The 10,083-nt window shown below is 30.7% G+C and overlaps 1 protein-coding gene across 1 annotated transcript in view; it reads right to left on the reverse strand.

Annotated features, from left to right (window-relative positions):
- Positions 1-6,837, reverse strand: part of LOC118201783 (uncharacterized) — a 35,407-nt gene extending 28,570 nt beyond the window's left edge. Inside the window, exon 1 of the mRNA XM_085813188.1 lies at positions 6,681-6,837. The gene's annotated coding sequence lies outside the window, so the exon portion shown is untranslated. The remainder of the gene's footprint in view (positions 1-6,680) is intronic.
- Between the last annotated feature and the right edge of the window lie 3,246 nt (positions 6,838-10,083).

Below are 10,083 nucleotides of genomic sequence, written 5' to 3' on the forward strand. Positions count from 1 at the left end.
TTTCTGTAAACCAGCCTTCATAAGTGTTTAGGTTGGTATGCATGTTTTCTGAAAGAAGAACTTTTCGATTGTGAAATAACCTTTTTTTCTCTTTTAAAACTATATTGAATTTATCTAGGATCATTTAATAAATAAGGTTATGATCATTCAAAAAATCTCCCCCATGAGACATATCATATCTAGATATTTCCACAACCTTTTGGTTATTAACAGTTTACTTTCAATTTTTCAAAATTTATGAGCATCTCTTAGTTTTAACGAAAAAGTAATGTTAAAAGTAAATCTTTTAATGTTTAAATGACTGGATTATAATTCTCTCAAGTTAACTAGTTGTTAAGAAGCCTCATATGTGTAGCATGTTATACCACGTAAGATTCTTTTTTGCTTTAACTTTTTGGGATAGTTGACAGAAAATCTGAAATATCTTAGTACGCAAAGAATAAAACTGAAAAAGGTTTTAGAATCATTCCATCCTACAGAAGCTGGAAACTGATGTAATAATTTGAAATTAGGATTTGAAGTACTTAAAGAATGAGAATGAATATTGAGTTGGAATATTTAAAATGAGAATAGTCTTTATTGCAAAGGAGAAAGAGAAAAATGTGGATATTTTTTGTTTAATTTCTGGAAGTCACAATAAGTAGTGATTTATATAAGTAGCACAAATTTTTACATAATATAGGCCTTTTTAAGGTCATATAAGTTAGTAGTAGAGTAAATCTCGGTGCTTGCCAGAATTTTTAAGCTGTTGAGTTTTTATTCTGCTGAGTTAATACGGTTTCGGAGAGTTAGACAGGTTAAATGTAGCGCATATTCTTTTTATAATTTTGTGAAAAACCTCATAAACTGGTTTTCAAAGTTTTACCCGTGATACTTTTTACCGTATAAATTATGTATTGCCCAATAAACAATGATAAATGTAAAAGCGAGTTCAAACAAATATTTCTGTGTGGAAAAAAGAGAGTATTTGTTTGATTTCTTTGCACTGCTATCCCAGAGTTTCTAACAGAACGCAGTAAAAACTGACAAATATTCGAATAATTGCTTATTAGCAACCTATATATTTATCATAACTAACTCATATTGCATCATCTAATCATTCAAAGTTACGTGAAGATTATTAAAAAGGGGGAGTTGCAGGTTTTTATTTCCTTAAAATTACTCATAGATTTTACTTTCAGTTATATAAAATTTCTGAAAAAAAGGAGGCAGAATTTTTTAAAACACTTTTAATATAATGATGCCTAAGTGTAGAATAAAAAGTCCAATTATTAAAACATTCATTGGAATATAATAAGTTATATAAAATGTTCCGAACCTTTATGGACAAAATTTGTAAGGATATCCAAGGTGTTTACTAGTTTATATTATTTTGCAATACCGATCATTGCTAGAAATTCGATATTTTTTCAATCGAAGTTATAAAACAACTATAAAAACTTGTTCAGTTTGAAGATTTGTAATTTTATCTCGTTTAGGGGACTAACGGTGCTGATGAAACAAGATTGAAACTGGTCCGGAGAAATAATTTATTGTTAATATACCGCGAACTTTGCTGTTTATTGTACAGAACTTTCAGTATTTTAATTAATAAAGCATAATGAATATTTTATTCATTGAAGACTTACTTAAACCATGTAAAAGTTTAGATTTTATGTCTATAAAACCCTTCCACTGTCAGTGATTTTTTTAACTGCTTTTTATCGTGGTCTGAAAAACTTGTTAATTGAGAATATTTGCAATGGATCAGTATTTAAGGAAATAAAGTTTTCAATCAACACTTTCGAAAAATTCTAGATAACTTATTTCTAAAACATATAACGTTTGATAGTCTACATATAGTTGCTAAGTATATGGCAGTATCACACTCATAAGAAGATAATGTTTTCAACTTATATGACTAGATTGCTTCATGTTTCGATATATTTGACAGCTATGGATGGTTAAGCATTGCCTCGATTGACAATCACCTACCAAAACATACTTTTCACATGATAGTGTATCAAGAAAAATGCCAAGAACTCCCGTTAACTAGAAAGAATCATTCTTATAAGTAATTAGTTTCCTTTCTTTTCCCGCCACCGTTTTTTTAGATAATGCAATATTGAACAGTGTAAAAATCAGGTTGTATAATAATTGTTTCCGTCCGATACACCATCAGAATAAAAGGCATGAAATGTTATCTTAAAATCTGATATTATGAAATTTTGAATGCGCAATAATGGAAACTTGATTTCTGAGGTCGTCTGGAATTTTAAAACCATTAGCGTCATTGAACAAACTGAAGAAGAGAAATCAGGTCCTACACAAAGAGGAAAAGTTTCAGTTGTTTCATAACTATACGACAGGTTAAATCTTATCTTTAGAACAAGCATCTCTACAGATGGTGTATCCACAATACGGGTAAGAATAAAAAAGTGTTTAAAGCAAATGAGAAACAGCAGCTAGGAAAGAATTCTGTTATGGTACATTGAGGTGCTTATAAAAGAAAAGTGTCGCTTTAGACTTCAGTGCAGGATTTCTTTCAGTCTTCGAGGATCCTGTCATCGCAATACGTGATTCATTTTTACAATTACGATCTAACCGCAAACATTTGTCAATAGTAATAATATTTGCATTACAAAAATTATAACATATTTTCATTTTACTTATATTAAAATTTTTACTAATAATTCATTTGGAGAAAATTCATTATCTCAGACTGCCGCTTTTTTCCCAATACTTTTGTCTCGACTTCTATCACTGGCTAAGGAATGAATTGCCTTGTAAATCTGAAGTATTATTTACACTGCAAATTATAGTTTATTTACGGTTGATTTCTTACCGAAAGGCATTATATTTAAATCTTAAAGAGAATTTAGCGAATTATTGCTATTTTATCTTTTTCTCAAGATTCTTTAATTGTCACCTACATTCGAGTTTATTGTTCAACTGCGAACTTTTTTGTAAAAAAGTTGCAGATTCTCACTCTTTTTTGGTAACATAAACTGAGTGAAAACTCTGAAGTCTTAACAAACTTCTCGCTGTGTCTTTGAAATTACTACAGAGACTTATAAAGGGTGTAAAAGGCTCTTTTATTAACTCAGATAAATTAACAGAAGGCACAGCTAGTGCTTACAAAATCAATCAGCATTTGTATCATAAATTCAAAAGTAATGAATTTAATTTAACTATGTAAATTGCAACTTAGTCCAAAGGCTACACAGATAGAATGCGCTCAAGTTGGCTCAAACCTAAAAATCGGAGTGCAAACCTAATAGCGAGAATAACACAACGTCGCAGATAAACTGCTTTCAAGAGAATTAACTAGCAGCGTTGCCTTCAGAAGACGGAACACGCTCTGATTCTACAATCTAAAACCTTCCTTTAAATACTATCTGTTCTATTTCATTTGAGTACACGCGAACTAGAGAATAGCATTCTGGCAGGAAAACGAAAAGCGAGGAAGACAGTAAAGATCATTAAGATAAAATAACTGATTAATGAAAATAAATTAATACTCTACAAAGTTCTTAATCATTTAGGGAAAATTACGCAGTGATATCTTTAACGAAGTTTGATGTTTTATTTACATTAGAGCTTAAATTGCGTTGGAACCTACCGGATCCAGGCTCTTCTATATCTCGGTTTTTAGATAAATCGTAATTCTAGTGGAGAGCAATAGCGCCCTAAATAAGAGTTCAGTCACTTCCTTTGATCCACAATTTCAGCCCACAGATTTTATTTTAATAATAAATATGCCTTAAAAATCGATTTTATAGCCTGAAATGCATGCCTGTGTTTTCCTGAACAAACACTTTGACTGAGACTGAGACTTTTAAGGAAAGAAAAGCCCCCACCCACATATCAAAGGCATATTCTCCAGGAATTACAATAACTTTATGACAGCAATTACATTTTTTTGTTTCGTACTAGGAATTATCTCCCCGATTGTGCGCGTGCAAGACTAGTGATTTACCAATGGTCTTAAAGAAGCTCTTGCATATTTTTTTGAACAATGCAACCAAATACGAGGAAACGAGAGATGTCACTTGTACAGGGTTTTATGCTTGTTCTCACGGATTCGGGAGAAATTTTTTCTCCTGTTGCATCCTGCTTGACAGCTAGAATTATGTGGGCAGGACATCGAGATCAGAAAGTGTTAAGGACTGGTACCTATGTTTTCGAAGTTACATTTCTTCATTCAAATGTCCTTCCATACTCTCATATTGTTTCTAGCATACCCTCCCCTCTCAATAAGGACGCTTTAATCGTTTAATCTTTTTTCATTGGTATGCTGAAAAAAGAATGTATTTTGTATCTATTATCCTTTGAAACAGTATACTATACCATATATTCAGGGCTTAAATTCAGTCGGAGGTCGGCTGAGCTATTTCTTAGTTTTTGGGGGAAATTGTAATTCCAGTCGGAGCTCCAAATAACACGAAATCCGGTATTTTATTTTATTTATATTTATCCCTAATTTAATAATTTATTAAATATTTATTTATCTCTTTTACTTTTATTGAATTTCATATTTTAATTACGAGTAATTTTATTTAGTATTTAATTTTCCTTTTTTTCCTGATAGCCTTTTATAGGGCTCCGGAAATTCTAATTTTAGAATTTAAGTTCTAATTTATGCATCATCCTACTGAATATAATTATTTAAATTCTTCAATAAAAATCAAATTTCTTTTCCATTGAGCTAATCATTCAGGAAATTAAGCATGAATCCATGAAATGCAATAATATGAACAATTTCAAGTTAGTCTTCAAAATTTCAGCTACTCCGGAAAATTGTAAGATTTGCAGAGTTTTGGAACAAATGTATCCAACAGAATCGATTTAAATAATATCCCGCACACTTTATATCTATTCACTGGTTCAAAATGCACTATGCAACGAATGCCATGATTTAATTATAATACACGAAAACAGGAAAATGGTACAGGGGCCGAAAGTAACATTAATTAAAGAAAACATAATTAATGTAATTGTAGCACTCTAGCAGTTCTTATTAATTGTCGTTATCACATATTCTTGAACTAAATGTCGTCGTCTTCTATGCGTAGATTTTATTAGAATTAACTGAAACTAAAAATTAAACAGTTTAATGCGAAATATTAAAGTGAAACTTTAAAGGAAGCTAATTCGAGGTGGGAAATCAAATTATTTATGGCTCAGACTAATTTTGCAATAAAGATAAAATGAACTATTGACTACTATATGCATTCAGATACTTTGTGAGAGAGAGAATAAAACCAATGATTTGAAAAGAAATGCCGCATCCTATAAGCAGATGACTTGACTTCTATTGTCATTTATATTATTTTTAGCCTTCGGTTTCCAAAATAAGGATTTCTATTGCATTATTATAAACAAGTTTCCTATTTTCATGCATAAGTACGTTACTACAGTTCATTGAGTATTGTCTACGTAAATCTTAAATAACTGTTCCGCCAAAGTGGTCACTTATCTATTCCCAATGAAGATAATTGGATGTTACAAAAAGTAAAGTATATAGAAGTTTAATACTAAGCAATATGACAATATATCAGGGTTGATGTTTATACACACCTTGCACATAGATCCCGTTTTACTGGACTGATTGTCGAAATTTAACTTTCGTTGTCCATGTCTCGAAAGCACGACTTACAATAGATATTAGATTTACATATAGCATTATTCTAACATAGGTATTTTGACACAAAATTGAACTTTTTCTGAAATAACATACCAATTTTTTTTTTTTTTCATATTTCGATTCTATGACTCAAATTATGCCTAGCTATTAAATTCTGTAGTTCTTGGTGAGAAATTTAAAGATTTACCTTGGCGCATTTTTTCAGTTTGCGCCGAGAATAATTTACTTGGCGAATTTCTTAAATTATAGCAACCTATTTTGCTTTCCTTTTTTAACCTTTCTGACCTTTTTTCCCATGAGCGGAAAAAAGGTCATCGTTCACACTTTCAAATAATTTTAACAAAGTGTATAAACCACATTTGGCATTATTATCGCTTATAACAAATAACATGTGGCCACATTTGAAAACACGCCAATATGTAAATTCCCATATATCTTAGGAAATTTTGAATAAAAAACTCTAATTTTTTGCAGGTATGTTTAGAAATACATTTATTTTCAGATGATTGTAAAAATTTTATAGGTTATTATAATGCAAATTTCTTATCGAAAAATTTATAAAAATTGATTAAAAATACAAATTTTAAAAATAAATCATAAAAAATAGGCCAATTTTATTTCGAATGAACTTAAATGTCGAAATATGAAAGGAAGAATAAAATAAGTTTGATGAAAAAAGAGGTATTAATAGATATATACAAAATTCAATTAACATGGAGGAACTAAAATTTTGAGAGCTAAATTTTTAAAAACTACTCTTACGGATTTACAAAACTTGGCACTTTGGCATAATTTGAGTCATACAATCGAAATATAGAAAAAATTTGGTATCTTATTTCAGAAAAAGTCCGGTTTTATGTCAAAATAACTATGTTAGAACCATGCTATATATAAATCTAATATATATCCTAAGTCGCGCTTTCGAGACATGGAAAACGCAAATTAAATTGCGGCAATCGATCTAGTAAAACGGAAGATACAGAACCGTCACAGTTTTTTTTTTTTTTTTTTTTTTTTGCAAGGTGTACCTACACTAATAAGATAAATAACTTACCTTTTGGAATGCATATTTGATTTTTTCCTAGCCTTCTCCGATTTATTAATCGCCCCCCCCGAAAAAAAAAAGATTAACTGCGCTAAACTTTGAAAAATCTCACAGTTGTTACGCTAACAAATGAAATTATTGCATATTTTTATTTTTATCTATTAAAATCTTCGGCTAACACTAGCTAAACACAAAATTATTTCATCACTAGTGATGCCACTAAAGGCTAATAAAAAAGGTGCATATATTTGTCGAAGAATGTAAATTTCAGATTAATTATATTTTCAAATTATTGGAAGAAGACTGAACTTCTCTATGTAAGAAACAAAATGAATGTGGCAACATCATTTGCCATACTGAAGCGCCGTCTGTGAAACACTTCGCGTGCGATTTTTCTTTCGCCGAATTTCAACAAAAAAGACTGTTCGAAAGAAAAACGTTCATTGGATTTTCGTTTTCAAAAGTCTACTTGCCATTTGTTTCAATCCTGTTTTCCCGTTAGTAAAATTACTTAAAGAAATGTGTTCTTTATGGTCTACTAATAATACTTTATATTTTATTAAACAAACTTAACAATGAATTTGATATGAATAACAATAAATTTTAATTTGTTAAATGTTTCACTACTTCTAAAAGTAAATTAGCCAAATTTTTTAAAACGAAAGAATATAATATAAATAGAAATTGTACCAAAAAAGTTGTATCTATGTTCATATTCTTCTTTAACATCAAGAAGATGACAAACATACGTGAGGCTGCAGGAGTTCTTTACATCCGAAATAGAAATCATTCACTAGAATCAAGTATTGGTGATAAATTCTTGAACTAAACGCCTTTAAATAGTCCCTACGATACCTTGCTGAGTTTTCATTGCGTTGAGTAAACTGTCATGTAGAAAGGAAGACATTTTCCACCCCGGGCAAATAATATTTCTGACCTCTTTATCGTGGTGTTAGAGCCAAGTAAATAGCTTATTTTAAATTTTTTTCATTTGGCTGCACATTAAGCCTAACTTCTTGGGTCCAGTCCTTAGTGGGGTACTGATAATGATTTTGAATTTTATCCAAGAGCAGCAGAATGTGAAACTTCTATTTGTAATGGTAACAGAGGTTTGAATTCAAATATGGAGCATAGTCTATAAAATTACAGATATGCCAAAAATCAAAAGAAAGCAAATTGTTATTGCTTATATGACTACGTATTTGTTACTAAGACAATAAGTCTTTTTGATGCATCGACGGAATAAGGTGATATCAAGAATTCATCTAGTAAGAGTAATTGCCGAAGTAAGAGGAAGGCACCCAAAAAGGAAGTTAGAATGTTAAAAGAATTCAATTTCCCTAAAAAGTATAAAATAACGACTTAAATTATTATGGAACTCAAGCTTCTCCTGGACTCATCTATTTTTATTAAACGAACTTGAATGAATAACAATCAATTTTAATTAGTTAAATGCTTCAGTACTTCTAAAAGTAAATTAACCAAATTTTTCAAAATTTGTAATAGTAACAGAGGTTTTAATTCAAATATTGAGCATAGTCTATAAAATTACAGATATGCCAAAAATCAAAAGAAAGAAAATTGTTATTGCTTGTATGACAGTGTAGTATTTGTAAGTAAGACAATAAGTTTTTTTGACTTATCCAACTTCAGTACTACGGTTTACCGTAAACCTTCATCGGTTTGCCTTCCACCACATTTTAAATCATGTCATCCGACTAAACAAAAGTTAGCTTTATTTTATTCCTATGTTTTCCGTGCTCTTCAAATTTGCTCCTCCAAACTAGCCCTTGATGAAGAACTAAATTATTTAAAAGCTATAGCTATTGACAAGGGCTTTTCACCCAACAATATTAATCAAGCAGTTAAAAAATTCTCATCTCAACACACTAAAAGGCACACTCTTGTTTTAAGAGATTATAAAAATTCTGTTGTCATTCCCTTCTATCCATCAATTAGCTATAAAGTTGCACATATTTTGCAGAAATTTAACTTTTGGGTTGTGTATTCTCCCATCAATAAAATTCCGAGTTCCGTACTCAATGACCCCATTCCGAATATGAATTCCTGGGATATTTATAAGATTCCTTGCCAGTGTGGTTTAATTTACATTGGCCAAACTAAGATAGACTTAAATTTTCTCGTCAAGGAACATGAGGCATATGTTAGAAAAAAGAAAACACAGAAGTCTTCTGTTGCCCAACATTGTTGGTCCGAAAATCACACTTTCAATTTTTCTGCTGCCGAAATTATTCAATAAACATCTTCCATTGGAGAATGGGATTTTCTAGAGGCATTTCACATTCAAAAAAATCTTTCGGTTCTAGTTAACGATCCTAATTCCAATCCGTCTTTGCCTTCGGCCTTTAAAGAAATTATGTTTTAGTTCTGGTTTCATCAACAGATGGCGCCACTTGCTTATTCCTGTCCAGGCTTTCTTATCTTATCTAGTCATTATTTCATATCTAGTTCATTTGCGGTTTTGCAGCTGAGGATGGTGGTTCGGTAAAACCATCGAAACTAGTCCTGCAAAAATTTTGAAAATATAACGCTGATTTTTGTTGTTTGACTTCTGAATGAGTATGTGTTATTAACATAAGCAAGTATCTGTCAATTCTCTAACAGTTTAAGGCTTAAGTTCTGACAAACTTCTGAAATTTTCATAGATACGAAGACTTGATATAAAGGATAAAGGAAATATTCAGAAGACATACAAAGGAAAATTACCTAAAATTCTTTATAGCGACACTTTTTATGTTCTTTGTATTCGATATTCCTTAATCTTCATAGCGACATTTATAAATAATGAATATACCCGCTTCAGTTTACTTGAAAGTATCACGTGACGAATTGCAGCAGCGGCAATCCTTTTAGAAAGCTATTTTCTGATGTTTGGCAACTTATGGTTCATTTTGCCTTTTCGTAATGTTAAATTGATATTAAAAGTTATGATAACATATTACACTACTCACCAAAATGCAATAAAGCACGTTTTATACAGCTGAAGAGCATAACCTTATTTCTAGTACGTAAATCTATCCGTTTGAATTCCCACTATAAGATCTTATTTTGAGCTTGAGAGTCAATTGCTTAAATTTTATTCCATATCGTTTAGAATACACAAGAACTGATACACGAGAAGCGAATACACGGGATATTCTTCTTTTTCAGCGGAGAGGAGCCGGACTTCACAGAGATAATCTCTTCGCCATGAATGACAGTCTTGTAGGGTTTAAAACAATTATTAAAATAATAAAAATGAATTATTTTATATAAAATTTTAGTTTTAAGATAATACAGCCTTTCTCTTTCCACCTCACATCAGAACTTGTTTAGTACTGAATTGTTTGTAGTTTTGATTACAAACTCGTAAATAAACTCGAATTTTGGAAAATAACTGTTTCTGAGATGG

The sequence above is a fragment of the Stegodyphus dumicola genome, chromosome 3 (genome assembly GCF_044657685.1).
Source record: "Stegodyphus dumicola isolate Sdum_Otavi_A_Nest chromosome 3, ASM4465768v1".
NCBI lineage: Eukaryota > Metazoa > Arthropoda > Arachnida > Araneae > Eresidae > Stegodyphus > Stegodyphus dumicola.